This window comes from Pipistrellus kuhlii, unplaced genomic scaffold, assembly GCF_014108245.1.
Source record: "Pipistrellus kuhlii isolate mPipKuh1 unplaced genomic scaffold, mPipKuh1.p scaffold_m20_p_9, whole genome shotgun sequence".
Lineage (NCBI taxonomy): Eukaryota > Metazoa > Chordata > Mammalia > Chiroptera > Vespertilionidae > Pipistrellus > Pipistrellus kuhlii.
This window is the reverse complement of record NW_023425595.1, coordinates 43,511,560-43,533,621: the sequence shown is the minus strand read 5'-3', so window position 1 is coordinate 43,533,621 and position 22,062 is coordinate 43,511,560. Positions and strand designations below refer to the sequence as shown.

General features: G+C 40.8%; 1 pseudogene; it reads right to left on the bottom strand.

The window, feature by feature from the left end:
* Window positions 1-10,410: 10,410 nt before the first annotated feature.
* On the bottom strand, window positions 10,411-14,178 carry LOC118713741 (annotated as a pseudogene).
* Window positions 14,179-22,062: the final 7,884 nt, after the last annotated feature.

The following is a 22,062-nucleotide window of genomic DNA, read 5'->3' as shown; positions in this document are numbered from 1 at the left end:
AACGCTGAGAGTAGAATTATGATCACATGACCAAGTCTCCTAATTAAAGGAAAAGTGACTTGAGCCGCTCAGGCTAGGTGAGTGTGAATCTTGTGCCACATTCTTAGGACCCTTTCCCTTTCTTCTGGGTCTTCTAAGAATGCTGGAGGGTGTTTACTGCCCTCTTAGGAGAGCCATTTGACTTCTACTTCAAGCTAAGCTAAGCCTTGGGATCCAGTGTCTACACTAGTCCTGATGCCCCAAGGTGTTGCTGTTAAAAGTGAAGCCCTAGCTGGTTTGGCCCAATGAATAGAGCGTTGGCCTGCAGACTGAAGGGTCCCAAGTTTGATTCTTGTCAAGGGCTCATGCCTGGGTTGTGGGCTCGATCCCCAGTAGGGGGTGCGCAGGAGGCAGCCAATCAACAATTCTCTCTCATCGTTGATGTTTCTATCTCTTTTTCTCTCTCCCTCTCCCTTCCTTCTCTGAAATCAATAAAAATATATTTTTAAAAAAAGGAAAGTAGATGCCCACTGTTGTCCAGGTCCTGCCAGATGCCACTGCTGGCCTAATTCACTGCACAGGCCAGCATGGGACTTTGATGGAGGGACTCCATTCTCTCAATGCCATTACCAACAAAGAATGGCCCCACTGGATCTCCTTTCCACAAGATGCAATTGCTCTCCAAGCCCCCCAGTTAGTCCTATGACACTTACTCAGATGGGCTCAGGTATCAGTTCTACACAGATTGCAAATCCACTGCCATTCCAGTCCCGGGGTCCCACCAGAGGCCAGTCTACTTTCCTTTTCAACTATAAAAATACAACAGCTATTTTCAGCCCTCTCTCAAACAACAGACCTTTTCATGCCCTTAGCTACTAGTACAGTGACTATCTAGATTAGGGGTGTCGAACTCAATCAGAGAAGGGGCCAAAATCTAAAATCCAGCCTAAATCGCGGGCCGAATGGTTTACTGAACAGTCATAAACTGTCATTGTGATGGAAACGCAGCGGAGTGCAGTGATGACAGCGCGGTGCGGGCCACATTGCAAGGCCTGGCGGGACGGATTTGGCCCGCGGGCCTTGTGTTTGATACGTGATCTAGATGGTCTCCAGGGCTACCTTTCTCCTGGCAGTAGTTCTCTGCTGCCCCAAGGTCCTATTCTTTGGCAATAGGATGTAGAAAGCTTGATCAGGCCTCCTCGTGTTCTTTGATGTACAAACATAATGCACTATTTTGATACTAAACTGCCACACCTTGCATGCCTTTGACAAAAAAAATTCAGTGACCTCCACGATGAATTTTAATGATTCTCAAGCTTCTCAGATCCCAAGAACTGATTGTAAATAAATCTTGAAAAGTATCCAGACTTCACTTCTGGAGATTCTAATCTAATGGGCTTCAAATTAGATCGAGGAATACATCATATTATTTAATCCAATAGTTTCCAATACTAAACATTGGGGTCATCTAGGGAGCTTCTGGTCCAATAAAGATGCTTTGAGTCTACATGGGATTTTTTTTTTTTTTTTTAGAATTTTTAATATATTTTTTGCATTTTAGCTTAACCAGTGTGGCTCAGCAGCTGAGCATCAACCTATGAACCAGGAGGTCAAGATTTGATTCCCGGTCAGGGCATATGCCCAGGTTGCAGACTCAGTCCCTGGTCGGGGGCATGTACGAGGTAGCCAATCAATGATTCTCTCTCATCGTTGATGTTTCTATCTCTCTCTCCCTCTTCCTTCCTATCTGAAATCAATAAAAATATATTTAAAATAAACAAACTTTTAATTTGGAAATAGATTCAAACTTACAGAAAAGTTACAAGAAGAGTACAAAAACTTTTTTTCTGAACTATTTGTTAGCAGTTAACATGGTGCCCTAGTACTCTCAAATACTTTAGTATTTCCTACAAACAACATTTTCTTATAGAACCAAAGAAAACCCATCCAAACCAGGAAAATCAATGTCAATAGACTACTCTCTATTCCTCAGATCCCATTCAAGTTTTAATAATTGTTCATAAAACATCTTTTAAAGTAAAAGAACAGTATAAAATCATGCTGTATTTATCTCATATCTCTTTAGTCTCCTCACTCTGAAAAATTCCTGTCTTTCCTTGATTTTTATGACCTTGACATTTTAAAATTGCAGGCCATTTCATTTGTCAAATGACCCTCAATTTGTTGCTGGAGTTTTCTCACGATAAGATTCTGGTTATGCACCTCAGAAAGGAATATCATAAAAGTGACATCATGTCTTCTCATTGCATCCTATCAGATGGCATACAATTTTGATTTGTTCCATTACTGGATATGGGTACTTTGATTAGTTGATCAAGATGCTGTCTGCCAGACTTGTCCACTATGAAGTCATTCTTTTTCTCTTTGTAATTAATATGTTTTCAATGAGGGAGAACCTTAAGACTATATAAATATCCATTTCCTCATTAAACATTCTATTTATTTATTTATTTATATCAGTATATAATCACGGATTCCTACTGTATCCAGTAGGCTAAGATCCACTATTATTACATATTTTGTTACTCAAATGTCCCAGGTATGACATGTCTAAAGACCACAAGTTGTCTCTTGTGGTCTTTAGACATGTCCCTGTCATTTTTTAACACTCCTTTGTTGTTTTTTGGTACAAGATGTCTAGATTTATTTTTATTTTTGTATTTATTCATTTATTTATTTGTTTATTTACTTACTTATTTTATTGTTTAGAGTATTACATATAGTATTACATATGTCTACTTTTGCTCCCATTGACCTCCTCCTGGCCACCCCAACCCCCTCTAGTGTCTGTGTCCATTAGTTATGCTTATAGGCATGCATACAAGTCCTTTGGGTGATCTCTTACCTGTCCCTTACCCTCCCCTGCCTTCCCACTAAGGTTTGATGGCCTGTTTGATGCTTCTCTGCCTCTGTATCTATTTTTGTTCATTTCTAGGTTTATTTTCACTTTCATTGCCCCAGCATTGAAATCAGCCAACCTGCAAAGAACTATGGTCCCTTTTATTAAAAAACAGTATATCAAAATGAAGATGCTAAGTATGCCTCCTTGCTATGGGATGTTGCTGCTCCTAAGCCTTTCAAATGAAGTGTGTGTGTGTGTGTGTGTGTGTGTGTGTGTGTATCTTACAATATATATTACTTATTTCTAATATATATTATATGTTACTTGCATCTACATTTATTTCTGTCTCTATTTTTATATTGGAAATATGAGAGCCTCCAATTCCAACCTAGCATCATAAAATTCATTCTAGTTTTCTCCTGTTCCATATTTGTAACTCTGATAATAAAAAACCTCCAATTAATAAATTTACTTATGCCCTAGCTGGTTTGGCTCAGTGGATAAACTGATAGCCTGCAGACTGAAAGGTCCTGGGTTCGATTTTGGTCAAGGGCATGTGCCTAGGTTGTGGGCTGAGGTGCCTGCAAGAGGCAGATGATCAATGATTCTCTCCCATCATTGTGTTTCTATCCCTCCCTCTCTTCTCCCTGCCTCTCTGAAGTAAATAAAAATATACTTTTTAAAAGAAAAAAAAATAAATTTACTTATTTACTAATCTTTTCTCACCCTGGTCCCTCAACACCAATGCAGATGCCCTTCTTACCCTTTGGGGCACTTACACTCCACCCAAGCAGGAAGATGTTACACTGAGACACCTCTCATTTTGCTTAGACATTCTCATAAGGAGTAGGGAAAAGCTAATAGTTGAGCTGGGTTTTAAAGGATAAATAGGAGTTTACCAGGAGAATAAAAAGAATAAGGGAATTGCCTGGCTACCGTGGATCTATAAACCAAGGGATCATGGTTTGATTCTCAGTCAGGACACATGCCCAGGATGTGGGCTCCATCTCCTGAGTGGAGCATGTGAGAGGCAGCCAATCAATGATTCTCTCTCATCATTGATATTTCTATCTCCCTCTCCCTTCCTCTCTAAAATCAATAAAAAAAAAATTTTAAAGAATAAGAAAATTTGTTGTAGGAAGAACTATTTGTTGAGGGTTTGGTATAGGTATGAAAGCGGAAATCTTTATTACACATGAAAACCTCCCATGAATATTATCATTTGGGTTGGGATGTGAATTAGCTGTTCAGATCAGACTATGTAGTGTTATACACTAGTCTTTTGGGGACAATATCTAGTAAATTAGAACATAATACTATATTGGTGATCGTTAGAAAATTTGTTTGTTAGAAAAAAAAATGAGGTGCTAATATTAAAAATTTAAATATTTTAGGGACTATACAATGTTCAAAGCTAAAACTCCCTTTCATCCCATCTCCCAGAAATAACCAAAGCAATAATTTATGCTCCTCATAATTTTTTCTATGCACATACTACTAATTATGTGTGGATATATTTACATTTTCCCCAAAATTGAATTATGATACCACTTTAAACTTGCTACTTTTAATTTAACATTTCTTGGATAGCTTTCTATATTAGTACATAGAATTACACTTAGTTCTTTTAAGAAATATTTTTCATTTTATTTTTATCACTTTCCTTTATGTTTATTCACATACTACATAAATACAATGTCAATGTAATAAAAAATGATATATGTAAATCAATAGCCTGTCATTACCACCATCTAATTACACTTCTTTATCCAGAGGTAAATTGTTGTCTGTTGGTACACGCCTTTCTATTTTTCCTTTATTCATTTACTCAGGTTTGTGTATAGCACTTTCTTTTTTTATAAAAGGGATGGTGGACAATGTTGAGTGTCAAATATTATAAAATTTCCAAGCCTGAAAGAAATATACAGTGACTGAAACCTGCCCATCACACCAGGATTTCTTTTTTCTCAAGACTCTTCATTCTCACTTGCATTGTGGCCACTGCAAACGTAACATAGACACTGGAGACTGAGCCACATTAAAGAATGAGGTGCATCAATAAGACCCTCCTGGGACAGCAGATCCCTTGGCATTCTTTTCTTGGAACTTTAGCACTGCAAAACCAAGCTCAGGAGAAATCAATGGCAAAAAGAGGAATATGTGTGGGCCCCTTAGGCTCCCAGGTGCCTCAGCCTTCAGGTTTAGGCATAGTTTTGTCAATGGCTCTAGGCTGCTTTGCCTCTTGTAGCCAGAGGGATTGAGTTTGAAGCATATAAGATCTTGGAAAAAGTGCAACTGAGCAAGGTCTAATCATCAGTGATTGGAAGAGCAATGTGCAGTAAGAGCCAAGTGGGATTTAACTCAAAGGCATTTTGAAAGTTTGCTTCAGAGTTAGAATTGCAGCTTTCTGCCCCAAATTTCTCCACATATATTCTATAGGCATTTTTTTTTAAAGCCCCAGAGCCCTTAGCTAATGTTAAGGAAATTTTATGTGACTAATTGTACAGATTGTTTGCTAACTTTTGAGCAAGAAATGATCTCAAAATACCCTTATGTCTAACTGATATTTCAAGGTAAGAGAATACTCTGGAATGCTTCCCATTTTCCAAATGTAATATTTTCCAAAATAAATGTTGGAGTAACGGCATGGCGGATACCATGTGAACATTTTAATTCACGCAATAATATTCTGGAGTTTATGGAAGCTTGGCCTTTGTCCAGGAGGTTTGGAAGTCCAAAAGTCGGCTGTTTCTTCTCAGTGGGAGTAAAAATGGAGGATGTGAATCAGAATTGGTAAATTGGAGAGGAGGTCACAAACGGAATGGAGCTAAGTAGGGAAAAGTGCAGTGCAATCTTCGGTGGGAGGAAAGCCAGTTGCACAGAGAGGAAGGGCTGGTTACCATTAAAAGCTTCAAAATTAGGCCCTTGGAGGAGAATCGAGTGGGAAGGAGGAGGGTTAGCAGCCCCTTGTTTCTCTCTCTCTCTTCTAGAGGACGGGGCTGGTATAATGAGATCCAGGTGCAACCCATCCTTGTCTGTTCAGAAGCCCCCCCAAACCTTCGATGCTTGTAGCTCATGTGCCACCTCTTCCAAGGAGCCTGCCCTGATGGCCATATTGCAGTCATCAGATGACATCACACTGTCAAGATGACCTATTTCCTTCTACTTTTGCCCAGGGTCTGTGAGATTCTTGAGACCAGGACATAAAAACACAGACAATACTTCTGTGCTGGATGTTGATTGAATGAGCCTCTCTGGCTGGAAATATTGCTTCTCTCCTCTGGCTGGAAATATTCCTTCTCTTGGCGCTTGGCTCTTACCTCACTCATATAATTTTTTTTTCACATTCTACTATAATTTCTGTACATGTTAGCTCCATTATTAAACTCAGCATTCTTCTATGAGAGATGAGATAATGCATGTAAAGTATGCCCCATGTCAGCTGAATAAATGATAGCTATTATTATTTGTGTAATGTGGTGCCTGGAGGAGCAGAAATTATGTTTTATTTAAAAAAAATAAGCTTCAGAGAATCACTTTGAAGCAGATCTTTGTTTTGCAAGAATGAGTTGAGAAAGCCTTCTTAATTATATTATACAACTACAAGAGAACTATTGCTTTGGAAGAAGGGAATAATGGAGTGTCTTAGTATTGAAATATCTATTCTTTCCACTTCCCTTTGGATAGAAAGCTGGGATTGCGGTTAGTGCTGAGTTGCACCACTTCAGGGGGCACCATTCATACTGTAATCAATGTGATGGATGCCTATACTCTGAAGATGTTTGAGGCATACACCCTGAGGGATGTATAGTACCAAGTCAGAGGAATACAATTCCTTCTGAATACAATATGGATGGTGCCCCTGAAGTGGTACAAGGAGGCAGTCTTAAGAGGAAATAAAAGGGCTCTGACCCTTTCTCTTTGAAGTTCAAGGTCACTGGAACTCAGATGGATGGGGATGGTGCTGCCTGAGACCTGTTGGCATGAAAGAAGATGAAGGGCCCCTGAAAGATACCATTCTTAAGTGAAGGGCTGTCATTGGAAGGGTGGGCCCAACAAATGAGAATGCCACTGGGAAACAATCAGAACACCAGGAATGTGTACTAAGTGAGCCAAGGAGCTGAACCTCGAAGGCAAACACTGGTGAATCATGCAGCAGAGCAGGACCTGGACCAGCAATGGTATTACCACAGCCGAAGTCAAGCCCAGTGAGGGAACAGCAGAAAAACAGTAACTTTTGCATTGATCAATTCACCAGTTTTCTCTCAACTTGGCTTTTGGAAGTGGGTTATAACTCTTTGGATTAAGGAAATGTTTCAAATTCTTGAATAGTTCAGGGGAGAGAGATACAGGGTGAGGCAAAATTAGGTTTACATGAGTACATGAAACATGGAGTTTGTTCTTGTGTGATAATTTGGAAATTATTGTATTATTTTCCATACGAACAACATAAACCTACTTTTGTCCCACCCTGTATTGGACTTTCTGCAAATGAAGGCAGAGCAGCTGATTGAAGATATTGAAGGGATGTAATTATACTTGGATTCCAGAATAATAAATGAGGTCATCATGGTTTTATCTTCTTTATCATTGGCATTAGCTTTGTTCACTCAGAACATCTGGCATATGATGGGTGACCCATGAGACAAAGGGGTCTCCGGAAGCTCACTTTCTTAATAAAATGGAGAATACAGGCCTTTCCAGACTGAGTCTGGAGAGAATCCAGAGTGCCAATGTGAGGCAGATTCCCTGATCAACTCAAGAAGAACATGAATCCCCACAGGGCAACTATAATCAAAACACCTTCCTGGGCTGCCTGCACAGCAAGTTGGAAACCTGGAGCCAGTCCCTGCTACTCTGCATTTCCCCTGAGGCTGGTCTTAATTTCACCACAAGGCCCTGTCCTACGCAGTGTATGCTCAGCTTATGACTGACCAGCCAGCTGGCTGAGTGCAAAGTTCCCATGTTGAAAGAATCGGAATAGTTCATGGCAATTTATTCTAAACATGAGATCAGAGTGACAATCCAAGGAAACTAGATCCTTGTGGTTTTATTTAGGTGTGTGTTTATTATGAAAAATTAAATATATCACATCAAGAGAAGCATTCCTTTTATAACCTTTTTAACCATGTGAACAAGAATCCCCACCTTCTGGCCCCACCTTCTTTTCTGACTACAGTGTGATGGTCAAGATCATGGGCTTTGGGCCAATCAGCATTAGATTTGAATCATGTTTTTGCAACCAATTTGTTGACTGATCTTCAACAACTCAACTTCCAAAGTGTGTTCTGGTGTATAAAAGGGGATTACAAGTGTACAAAGTTTATAAAATTAAATGAGAAATTTTGTATTAGGCACCGTGCCTGACACAGAATAAGCACTCAATAAATGTTAGCTACCATTATTTACTATTATTTTCTTCGTCACCAAACTCTTCTTTGCTCCCTTTTACTTATTTTGTGTTTACACTTGAACCCACTGCAAAACAACCAAAATTCAAAATTTTTTTTCACATAATCATATATTATTTGATCATAGTTTTATAAAAATGCACCACACAACACAGTCCTTTGCTATTTTCTTTTCTCATTTCATTAGTGAACATGGATGTACTTCCAGATCAACAGATTAAGACCAGATTCGTTCAAAACATAACTGCCAAATATGATTGTGTCACAGTTAAATCTATTTTCACTTATTCCTGGACATTCAGGATTTTCCAGTTCTTACCAACAATGTTGCAATAAATATTCTGGTCTACAAACCCTTTAGTATATACCTATTACTTCTGTAGAGCATGCTCCTAAATTTTCACGTCAATCTATCTGTGTATGTGCATGTGTACTTTAAATTTTAATCGATGGTGCAATGTGGCTTTCCCCAAATATCACATTCCCATAGTTCCACAAATGTATCCATTTGTCTGTGCAAATATTCAGAGGCAGCAAAGCATGATGGTTAAGAACAGAAGCTCTGGAAGAAGACTACCTGGTATGTATCCTAGCTTTCCCATTACAGGCTGTGCCACCTTGAGCAAGTTAAGTAATCATGCTGTACCTCAGTTTCATATCTGTAAAATGGGGTAAAAATGGCCCCTACTTATTACTAATATGTGTAAAATGCTTGCAACAGTATCTGACACATAATAAGGACCCTGTAAGGGTCAGCTACAATGAATTGGAATCTTAATATGATCAACTCTCTATATATCCTCCCATGTTTTTGTTTTATCATACAGCTATGGTAGAAAGTTCTCCTGAACATATTTCAATGGGAAACAACAATCTCAGCGGTTAATGGTACAAACCAATCCGGATTTTCCAGTTGTCCATAGCTGACAGGGCGTTTAACAGTGTTCCTCCATGTGTTCTGAAAGTACTTCTTTCTCTCTATGTTTTTCCTGTTTAATGAGCCCAGCTCAAAAGAGCAGTGTTCCTGCACTGTACACAACCGCAGTAGCTTATGGCCATTTTGATACAGAATTGCTGCCAAGTGTTCACAGCAACAGAAAAAAATCTCCTCATTCTCGGCTTTTTTATTTGAGAGGATGTCAATCTCTTTGTGTGAAAGGAATTAACCACCAGAGAAAAAATAGTTTTTAGGTGTTTTGGTTTTGTTTTGTTTTTTAACAAAGGACTGGGGTGAGCACTTCATTTTTTGAGTCACTGCTAGAGGAACCCACTCGGCCTGCTCTGAGCTGTGCTGTTGGAGCATGCTGTGAGCATTCCAAGGACGTGTTTACGCCAAATTCCAGTTTACGATGGACTCAAACAGAAAGATCAAATATTTGAAACTTCCTCTGCAGACGGCTGTTGTGACTAAGGGACAAAAGCAACAGGCAGCAAGCTTAGAGACAGGAAGCTTTTCTGAAGCGCCTGTCAGGGACTGCTGCAGAATGAAACCTCATTCAATTTTCCTGAACCCATCAGGCATGTACTGAGCACCTACTACATACAAGGCAGCATCCTAGGTACTGGTGGGGGTGGAGCACCGAGAACGAGGAAAAAAATTCGGGTACTCCACGGCTACGTTCTGTTGGGGGAGAAAATATGCAGGACACACATTAGCTCTTTCTTAGTTCCTGTCAAGCGAGAGAAAATCCCACTCGGACTGACTTAAACAAACGAACAAAAAGTATTGGCTCATGTAAGGAAAAGTACCGAGGTGCTGGCCTCCAGTGGGGCTTGGTTGGGGCTCATTGGAACCCCAACTCTCTCATCTTGTGGGTCTGCTCTCCCAAATGCAGGCCTCGCTCTCAGATTTTATGTACAGGGAAGATGGCTTCCAGAAGCGCTAGGTCTATATCCTCCAAGATTGTGGCCTGACAGAAAATAAGACTTCTTTCACAACAGTATGTTGTAAGTCTTGGAAGCGCTTTGCAGTGGCTTGAATTTGTTTGCAAGCGTATCCCTAAATTTATCACAGTGACCAGACAGATGCCTTGTTCTAACTAGTCAAGGCTGCATGACTTGGCTGGCCCTGGAGACAAGGAGGAAGTCAGCACTTGTCGAAGCAAGTGGGAGGAAGTGGAGAAGATGGGAAGCTCTTCAGAGGGGGAAATAAAACAATCAGACTTGTATTGCCTGAAGAGGAAGAAATAATTCAAAAACAAGTATAACAGCGGAATAAATATAGCATGAAGAGACGATGCGGAATGGATATTTTCTGGCTTTAAGGATCTAGGAAAGAACCACTGAAGAACAAACAAGAATGAAATGAAGTTCAAATCACTTCCTAGGCTGCGAATCTGTGATTATGGAGGCTGACCTAAAACACACAGCCATTATAAAAAGCTGGCAATGTGATTCAGGGCAGAAGAGTTCTTTCTGGCTCTGACGTCAGACAAGTCTGGGTGTGAGACCCAGTCTGCTCCTTACATAACCTTGGGTCTCAAAGCCTGTTTGCACCTATAATAGAGAGGTAATAATAGTCACTACTTCATAAGGATTAAATATGTTTATTTTAACACCTACATGCTAGCACTGGCTCCCCAAGTCTTGAGAGAGTCTCTCTCTCTCTTCCTTTTTAAAAATATTTTTTATTGATTTCAGAGAGGAAGGGAGAGAGATAAGAACATTAATAATGAGAAAGAATCATTGATTGGCTGCCTCCTGTATGCTCACAAACTGGCCTTGTGCCCTTGACCAGAATTAAACCCAGGACCCTAGGTCCACAGGCCAATGCTCTATTCACTGAAGCAAACCAGCTAGGGCAGAGAGTACATGTCTTTCTATCATTATCTTCCATTTACTTTTTAGCCCATTAAAATTCGGGATCCTCCTTATCAAACTAATTAAATTTCTCTTACTAAGGATAGGAAGACCTCCTAATAGCTAACACTAATGGATAATTCTCAGTCTTTGTTTGATCTGACTTCTGTATAACTAGAAGCCCAGTGCATGAAAATTCATGCACTGGAGGGGCGGTCCCTCAGCTCAGCCTGCCCCCCTGTCACAGTCTGGGAGCCCTCAGGGGCAGGAGGCAACCTGGCAATCAGGGAAAGACAACTTCCCATCACACCTCTACTGCTGCCACTGACACTGACAGCAGCGCAAGTCTCGGCTGGCCCTGGTACCTGAGCCTTGGGTGGCCCTGGGCAGCTGGACAGCTGCCATCTGAGGCTTGCTGGTGCCTCAGGCCAGCCCTAAGTGGCTGGGGAACTGAGGTGACTGGGAAACTCCAGAGGCAGGTGTGCAGAGTGGCCAGGCCTGCCTGGGGCTGGGTCCTGCCTTGACAGGGCTGAGGGGACTGGGCACCACCATCTTTTGGCTGTGGGTGCCACCATCTTTGAGGGCGAGGCAGTCAATTAGTATATTCCCTCCTTATTGGCTGTGGGCATCGCCATCTTTGCAATTGTGTGAGGTTCAATTAGCATATTCCTTCTTAATTAGATAGGATCCTAACACTCTTGATCACTACTCCCTCCTTGAAATTCTTTTAATCCATTATCTTCCAATATTTTTCTTTGTGTCTTTTCTTTCCATCTATATCACCTTTTCTTCTCTGTATTCTTCTAGGGATTCTCTCCCTCTGTCCACCTCAGGTTTTGGGTTTCCTGGGAGTTTATCTTTGTTCTTATATTAGGTATATGTTTATCATCATGACTGTTTGTTTTTTGAATAGCCTTTCTATGTTAGGGGAAATTCCTATATTTAAGTATAATTTTCCAGTGTAGTAGTCTTCCTCCTTTGCAACAAAAATGCAGACACATACTCTTGATACTAGCAATCACCTCAAACCATAAGAAACTAAACTAGAAACCTGGTAGCCGTTTGTTTTCACCCTCCAGTTTCCCATCTTCTCAAGCTCTAAGCAACCACTAACTTACATTTTGTCTCTACAGTTCTATACATTTCAATAAGTGGAATCATAAAATATGTGGTTATTGGGGACTGACTTTTTCACTTAGCATAATGTTTTTAAGGTTCATCCATGTTATAGCATATATCATACTTTATTCCTTTTTATGACCAAATAACATTCAATTGTATGATTATATCATATTTTGTCCATATCATAATGGACATCTGGCTTATTCCAGGTACTATTATTAATATTTCTACTTTATTTTAGAGATAAGAAAACTAAATCTCAGGGAACTAACTTGACCAAGCTCAGCCAGCTAGCAGTGGCTCTTACCATGCTATAGAATCCACACCGGAGGAGAGATAATGTGCGGATTCTATAGATATTGGCCTTGCCCAGAAAAATTCTCATTGAAATTTTTTTAGGAGCATGACTAAAATTCCATCCTCAAAAAAACAAAACAACAACAACAACAAAATAAGTAAAACTGTGAAAAACATATTTTTAAAAAATAAGCAATTTTTTTAGAAGACTGATTTTATTTTCAGATTTTTGGAAATTGTTTTTAAGGGGAAAAAAGTAAAATGACAATCACACATGAAAAAACTGAAATCTTTCATTGAACTATGAACTCTTAGCAGAGGAAAGGACTTTGGAAGTTATTGAGTCCCTCTCTCTCTGGAATCACTTCTAAAATGTCCCCCATTATGCGACCAGCCTCCTGAAACCTTTCCCACGTTTGATGTTCACATTTAAAGAATGCAAGTGCCCAGAATCATTTCTTGATGTTTTTGGAGCCAAGGACTCTGCTCTGTATGTTACAAAACTGCTTCAAGGATGTGTCCTTTGTCTAAAAAACTATAGTACAAGAGGCCTGTCTCCCTTATTTTACTGTTTCTTATGTTTTAAATTATTAAAAATTATGTGTTGCTTTTATGAGATGACCTTTATCACCAGTTTGGATCCCCAGTTTAAATCCAGGCCCCCGGAATTTGGTCCCACCCAGTTGGCCCAGAGCAGCCAGTCAACATCTGGAATTGTGGTCAAGGTGGGTTTCCTACCAGGAACTGAAGTAACCATGCAGAATTCCAAGCCTGAGTTATGTCTTTTCAACTTCCTGACCTGCAAGTACTCAGGACCTCTGTGCCAGCATTCTCCAGCTCTTAATTGTAGTTGGAGTTGATTCTTATATCAAAATTTCTAAGTCCCTTGATCCCAGAGCAGAAAGGATCCCAGCCATCTTTCTAGTAATGTATCCTGCATCTAGGCCAGCGGTTCTCAACCTGTGGGTCGTGACCCCTTTGGGAGTCAAACAATCCTTTCACAGGGGTCGCCTAAGACATCCTGCATATCAGATATTTACGTTACGATTCATAACAGTAGCAAAATTACAGTTGTGAAGCAGCAACAAAAATAATTTTATGGTTGGGGGTCACCACAACCATGAGGAACTATATTAAAGGGTTGTGGCGTTAGGAAGGTTGAGAACCACTGGTCCAGGCAATCTTCCAGTTGAAAGACATCCATCACTGGCTAGTCCTAGGCTGGCACCTGGCACGTGGCTCTCCTGTGGATGTGAGGGTGCGCCACCTGCCTGTTGCAGTCAGGGTGGGAGGAGCAGTGGATTTCCCCCCATTGATCTCTGCTGTGGGCTTGGGATCACAGGTGAACTTTGCATGGCCAGGGATGATTTCTCTATGGGCCTTGGTTAGATTATTTTGATAGATGGCGTTCAGGTGGCTCATCAAGGCATCCGCTTTTCCTTAACTCACCCGCTGAACTTATCACAACTTTGAAAGCCATAATCAACATGATCATGCATGAATTCAGAGTGGACAGCTGTTTCACATTACCTTTTTGGGTACACGCTCGACATTTATGCAAGTGCCACCCAGCTTGTGGCTCTCCACCACGACGACCCTGGCATCCAGCTTGGCAGCCTGAGGCACACTGACCAGCCCACCTGAGCTGCTGCCAATCACAGCATAGTCGTAGCCTGTGGCACTGAGAGCAGGTGGAGGGTTCTGGGAGGGAATTAAGCAATTTTTTTAAAGCAGGAAAATAGAACTTAGCTATCATATTTTAAATCTACAACAAATAAATATTAATACATTAAACTTACATAGCACTTAACTGTAAGCTTCTAAGAACATATATTGATTTGTCACAACAGCTGTTTGAGGTGCATGTACATTTGTGTCCCCATTGTGCAGATGAGAGAATTGAGGTGCTGAGTTTAAGTAATTTATAAAGCTGATGGGTGGTAGAGCTGGTATTTGAATTGAGGCAGTCTGACCTCTAGATTTGGAGGTTTTTAAAAAAATAGACTTTGGGTTCTTAATCACTTCCCTCCTAAGCTAAACAAACTAACAAACATAATAAAAGCAAAGAAAGAAAAAAATGGTTATCAAATCTCTAGGAAGGTGGCTGTTTAAAAGTAACAAAAAGTAACACAATATTAAAAAGCAATACACTGGAGTAGCCCAAAAATGTTATTCTGTACCCCAGAAAAAACAAAATCAAATGGAAAGCAATGAACATGAATAAAGTATCCAAAAGTATATATGGAAGATAACAATTAACTCACATGAAAATTAATAAGAAAAAAATAGTAAATGGCCCAATAGAGAGGTGCAAAAGGACATAGATTATTAAAAAAAAAAAAAAAAAAACAACTTATTTGAGAAAAAACATTTAATCTTAATAATACTGAAAGAAATGCTAATTGAGCCAATTATAAATTTGTTTTCCCTACCCAACTAAAAAAAAATGCAAGCTTCATGGTGAACACATGAAGATGTGGGTGCACTCACAGAGGTCGTGTACACTCTGTGTCCTTTCCTCATATCTGCCTTGTTCATTTCTTCCCCCTGGCCTGTTCTTGAGTCACAACCTTTCGTAATAAACTAAATTGATAAACAGTATGTTTGCATAAGGATTCTAGGAACTAGCTTAAAAAAATGCAGACTCTGACCTTTAGGCAGTCCAGCTGCATGCATTTGCTAACCTTCAAAGGTAAAACCAGGATGACAAAACCAAAACCAGGGATGACACACACCAGTCCATCACTTAACTAGTCTGAAGTCCTCATTTGAGGAGACTCTTTGGTGTGTGCATAGAGAACTCTTCAGCCCCCTCCCTTTGATCTGTTTTCCCTCTCCCTCCTTATAAAAAACTCTGTCTGCACTGAGATGTTAAAATGGTCTTTGGGACGAGAGTCCCCCATCTACTCAAGCTGCCAGCACTTGAATAAACCATCTTTCCTTACACCAAAACAAGCAAGTAAACAAAGAAACAAATGCTACCTGATATCAAAATTTACCACAATACCACAGTAATCGAAACAGCATGGTGCTGGCATAAAAATAGATATATGGATCAATGGGACAGAATAGAGAGCCCAGAAATAATCCCGCACTTCTATGTCAATTAATATTTGGCAAAGGAGCCGAAACCGGTTTGACTCAGTGGATAGAGCATTGGTCTGCGGACTGAAGGGTCCTGGGTTTGATTCCAGTCAAGGGCATTGGTTGCAAACACATTCCCGGTGGGGGGTGTGGAAGAGGCAGCTGGTCGATGTTTCTCTCTCATTGACGTTTCTGGCTCTCTATCTCTCTCCCCTCCTCTCTGTAAAAAATCAATAAAATATATTAAACAATATTTGGCAAAGGAGGCAAAAACATAAAATGGGAAAAGATAATCTATTTAATAAATGGTGCTAGGAAAATTGGGCAGATACATGCAAAAATATGAAACTAGGCCATCTTCTTATACCATATGCAAGAATAAAAACTCATGCCTTAACTGATTTGGCTCAGTGGATAGAGCGTCGACTTGTGGACTGAAGGGTCCCAGTTTGATTCTGGTTTGATTCCAGTCAAGAGCAGATGCCTGGGCTGCTGTTTCAATCCCCTGTGGGGAGTGTGCAGGATTTTCTCTCATCATTGATGCTTCTATCTCTCTCTCCCTCTCCCTTTCTCTCTGAAATCAATAAAAATATTTTTTTAAAGAAGAAAGAAATGCTTTATGACCCATGATTCCACTTCTGGGAATATATCCGAAGAAATCCAAAAAAATATATGCACCCCAAGTTCATTGCACTGTGATTTGGTGCACGAAATTTGTGCATGGGCAGGGGGAGGGCGTACCTCAGCCCAGCCTGCAATGACACAAGTGTTCTTTGCATTTCACCAGGCTACACACATTGCCTGCTCTCAGTGGCCAACCCCCCAGGACTGGGGGACTCCAGTGGGGCTGCAAGGACTAGACACTGCCATCTTGTGGCTATGGGTGCTGCCATCTTTGTGGTGGGTGTGATGGTCAATTTGCATATTCCCTCTTATTAGATAGGATGTATATGAGCACAACTATTAAAGAAATAATCCAGTGAAAGACTAAAGAGAAACATATTAAATATGCTAAATTACTAAGATATTTTTTCTTTCTACTTTTTGTTATTTACCAAATTTTTAAAAAATATATTTTTATTGATTTCAGAGAGAAAGGGAGAGGGAGAGAGAGATAGAAACATCAATGATGACAGGGAATCATTGATTGGCTGCCTCCTGCACATCTCCTACTTCGGATTGAGTCCGCAACCTGGCATGTGTTCTTGGCTGGAATTGAACCTGAGACCCTTCAGACTGCAGGCCGATGCTCTATCCACTGAGCCAAACCAGCCGGGCCTAAATTTTTAATAATGAACACTGATTACTTTTATAATGGGGAAAAAACAGCAAAAATAAACTTTGCTTTTAGAAAACAGCTAATGGTAAGGAATATAGTCAGTCGTATGGTAGTAACTATAATGGGTGGGTGCACGATTTATGGGAGGGGATCACTTGTCAGTTTATGTAAATGTATAACCACTATGCTGTACACCTGGAACGAATATACCGTATTTTTCGGACCATAAGACGCTCCGGACCATAAGACGCACCAGTTTTTAGAGAAGGGAAATGAAGAAAAAAAGATTCTGAAACAAATAGTGTCCTAAAATATTTTATGTGCATTAAAACCCAACATCACAGTCATAAACACATGTAATCAACCCTGTAAAGTAAACAGCAGCATTTAGAACCATTTTAGAGCCGGGCAAGCACACAGAGACCACACAGAGCAGGGCAAGTAAAAAAACTTTTTTTAAAAAGTATATGTGTAGGCTATATTTGGACCATAAGACGCAGGGACTTTTTCCCCCCACTTCTGGCTCTCTATCTCTCTCCCCTCCTCTCTGTAAAAAATCAATAAAATATATTAAACAATATTTGGCAAAGGAGGCACTTCTGGGGGGGAAAAAGTGCGTCTTATGGTCCGAAAAATACGGTAATATTGAATGTCAACTGTGATTGAAAAATTAAAAAGAAAAAAAATAGGGAGGAGAGCGTGAGGGGGGATGAAAGATAACTGTAATACTATCAATTAAAAATATATTTTAAAAGACAGTTAATGGGTTGTGTTATGTGTTGAGTTGACTGATCCCAATTACTTGTGCCTCTCACTGACACTGCTATCTGCCCAGGGGAGTGGGGAGCATCATCACTTTGAAGCGCCAGCTCTGGAGATAAGCCTCCACTGACCTGTGGGCCTGCTGATTTGCAAGCAATGCCAGATAAGGAATTTTAAACACTACAGGGCCACTGGCTGGTCTGCATCAGGAGAGCCCTATCAGCAGAGTCTTTGTTTCTGCTGGTCAGTGGCCCTGAAAGAAAGCGAGATTACACTGTAGCTTTTACATTCTGTCTGTCTGGGACCCAGGCTCCACCGCTTAAAGAGCTGAGATGGATGGCTCTGGCAGCAGAGGAATGCCTGGCCGGGGAGATAGAGGAGCAAGACACCCGTGCTGAAGGAGGGAGATAAGATCTCCAAACAAAGACGCTGTTAATGCTTTCCAAAGTCCCAGAAACAAACAGAAACCTCTGGGGAAGAGGGGATCACATGCCAGTTGGAATTCCCTGGCCTGGCCCATGGGAAGAAGGGGTAGGGGCCCTGTGAATTCTTACTCTGGTTCCCATTCTCTTGGTTGCCAATTATTAATTGGGCACACAGGATAAGCCGGCGAGGTTTTGCTTACAGACTCATGCAAGAGACAGACAGGCAGACAGACAATTGGGCTATGGCTGTGGTATCAGGAACATCTTCAACTATTGAGAAAGGAAATTGACTAGGAAGTAAAACCTTGCCTTACAAGAGGAGTTAGCCTGAGGAAGGTAAATGGGGTTAGGAGAGAAAAGGGTTTTCCAGGCTAAGGAAATGGTTTAGACCTGCAGACAAGAGAGGTGAAGGGCTTTTGAGAAACATTGAGACATCTGGAATGAAGGATGGGAAGAGGAATGGTTTCTTCCAGTTCCCCTTAGATTGACTTATGGAAAAATTAAGAGACAAAAGAAGAAAAATACATTTGCTGAAGCCTTCTTCCTTTCAAAACTTTGCCCTTTTCCTTTGTCCCAGAGAATGCTAATGTTGGCTCTCTGAACCCTTGTGCATTTGTTTCAAGGTTGCGGAGGAAATACTAAGAGAGACAGAGGCAGCCCAAGGCTGAGGTCTGAGACTCACACAGAAGCTGTGGCCATCACACACAGAAGGGACTAACCAGCCAGGTCAAAAGGTGATTCGTGTTGCCCTTACACTGCACCTGCAATCCTTTTCAGTCCCAGGGGTCACTGTGGGGGTGCAGATGTCATCCAGGCATTCTGTATGTCGAGTGCAGAGTGGGTATCCACTGGTGTACTTCACAGCCTCACTCAGGAGGTAATATATGCAAACATGAGTGGTATATGAGACACACTTTGAGTCCTGATTCTGTGTTAAACACTATGTGAGGTGCTGGGGAGAAAAAGATATAAAGGAAAAAATAACTATCCTGAAATAGATCACAGTCTACTAGCTATGTAGTGCAAAGAAAACAAGATGGGAAGTCAGTATGGAAACACAATTTAAAACTATAAGCTGCCGAAACTGGTTTGGCTCAGTGGATAGAGCGTCGGCCTGCAGACTGAAAAGTCCCAGGTTCAATTCCCGTCGAGGTCATGTACCTTGGTTGCGGGCACATCCCCAGTAGGGGATGTGCAAGAGGCAGCTGATCAATGATTCTCTCTCATCAATGTTTCTAACTCTCTATCCCTCTCTCTTCCTCTCTGTAAAAAATCAATAAAATATATTTAAAAAAAAAACTATAAGCTTCATTATCTTGTGAACCTAGTAAGATAGATTCATTGGCTCTCTGTCTTTTTCTACAGCTTGTCTAGGGCTGAATTGAATAACAAGTGGGTTTCTCTACATTTCTCCATATCTTTTCATCACCCATTTCTCCTGTGAGATGAGAAAACTCACAAGAATATGATATGGTCAAAACGACATGAAATCAGAGAGCCTTGAATTTGAACTTAGGACTACACTCATCTTGGGCAGGTTACGTAACCTCTCTGAGCCTGTCTCCTCTTCTAAAACAGGTACAATAGCCATGTGGCAGATAATGTTGGTGGCCCACCCAGGGACCGTGTGCCCCTCCTTTTGCTACCAGGAACTCTTGCAGTTTTGTCTGGGGGAGGAAAGTGCATAACCTAAGTAATGGCATACCCTAAATGAAGGTGGGGGTTGGCAAACTTTTCTGTTAAAATTTTAACATTAAATTTTAGATTTTTCGGGCTATGGAGTTCCTGCCACAAGCCTGCCATTGTAGCATGAAAACAAGCATGCACAATACTTAAATGAATGGGTGTGGCTGTGTTGCAACAACGCTTTATTGACAAAAACAGGCAGTGTCCAGAATCGGTAGTTGTCTGCTCATCTCTAGTGTAAGGCCACCCTGACCATCCTAGTGCCTGCTTTCTCCACTTCCTTTGCAATTGAAGGCATCCATCTCCAGTTCTGGGCAATGATACCTAAGTAGAAGTCTGAAGTGGGGGGTTCTGGAAAGTTAAAAAAAACAAAACAAAAAAAAAACTTGTATATTTTTTTTTATTTCAGAGAGGTCAGGAGAGGGACAGAGAGATAGAAACATCAATGATGAGAGAAAATCATTGATCATCTGCCTCCTGCACACCTTCCACTGGGGATCGAGCCTGCAATCCAGGTATGTCCCCTGATCAGGAATCAAACTATGATCTCCTGGTTCATAGGTCGACGCTCAATCATTGAGCCATGCTGGAAGTATGACAGCTAGGATTTTGCTTTCCTGTTTAAAAAAAAAAAGAAGAAGAAGAAGAAGAAGAAAGAAAGAAAGAAAGAAAAGAAAGGAGACTAATGTGGTGGCCCTATACTATCCTCCCAATTCTACCTTGGATGTGAATATGGTATCTGGAGCTAAAGCAGTCATCTTGTAATTATGAGATGACAAGCAAAGACTACATGTTGACTTGCTAACGATAGTGATTCCGAAAAAGAAACTAATTCCTAAATGTCATCACTGAGAAGCTGAATAAATAGCAGCACCACCTACTGGATTACAAAACCTATCATTTTTTAGACCACTGTGGTTAGGTTTCCTGCATTTTGCAGCCAAATCTATTCTAAAGTAATGTCAATATATGACAGGCTTATTGTGAATATGAGGTGAGATTAATATACAAAATATACAGTAGAGGCTCAAATCAATAATGGTTCTCTTTACATTTCATTTCACAGAAAATTGACATCATTCCCTCTGCAATCAGTATTGTTACCATATTATATAAGCTTCTCTTATGGATTTTTTTTCCAGTCATCTCTAGTTTCACCCTAGAATTTTCCACGGCCTCAGAAAGACGAGGAAAGGGGAGGAGCTGAAAGAATAACTACTTTAGCAGGAGTCTGAGTATGAAAAAAAAAATCCCAGGTAATTGTAAAAAAAAAAAAATTTTTTTTGAAAACAAAAACAAAAACAATCTTTCTCTAGTAACTATGAATGAAAGTGTTCTTCTGCTTCACCTTCCTCAGCCTCTTGCCAAGGTTCCTCATGCCTGCCTGCAACAGCCTTCCCATGGAAAGACAGCCATGTTGTGGGTGGTCTGCACCATGCGTGGCTCACTGGAGACCCTCATTAGCTGGTACCTTATTTTCCCTTCCTCTCCTCCCCTGCCAGGACTCTCCCGCCTCAGCTTATTGAAGAACCAGGCTCAGCGGGGAAGAGAGCCCCTTAAAGGAGATACTAAACCTGCAGGAAGACAGGACAGAGCATGTGTAATTAGTCCAAGGATGGGGAGCAACAAGGAACAAGGATTTGAAAACGTTCAGAGTTAAGCAGTTTGGAAATAAGTTTTAGAGAAGCAAGTGTCTGGGATCTTTCTTAAAAATAATGGTGTGTGTGTGTGTGTGTGTGTGTGTGTGTATGTATGTGTGTGTCTCAGCTTAAAGTACCCATGCAGAGAAAGACAGTATCCAATAAATGTTGGTGCAAGTATGGATCAATTGTTGGGCAGAGAGAACTTTTCAAATGCTCTATTGCAACTACTCAGATTTTCTGTTATAAGATGAAAGCAGCCACATTTCTCATGTAAAGGAACTTGTGTCCCAGTAAAACCTTATTTACAAAATTAGGTGGTGGTTTGAATTTGGCCCATGGGTCCCAGTTTGCCCATCCTGCTCTGGACTATGCTCACACCTGGGAGTGCCTCCTGGCACTGCAGCAGCTGTTCTGCTACCAGCCTGAGGATGGAGGTGGACAGGTGCGGGTAAAGAAACCTGGTTGCTTAACAGGAGCCTCTAATCCTGATATACTGGCAACCGCCCTTACGCTGTGCTATCTTGTGAGATCTGCAATTTCCTTTTTATTGTGTCCATTTGAATAGGCTTTTCACTTATGTACAGCCAAAAGCATCTTAGCTATCATACTTCCTTAAGAGGAAATACTCTGGCCCTAGCCAGTTTGGCTCAGTGGATAGAGTGTCGGCCTGCAAACTGAAGGGTCCCAGGTTCGATTCCGGTCAAGGGCATGT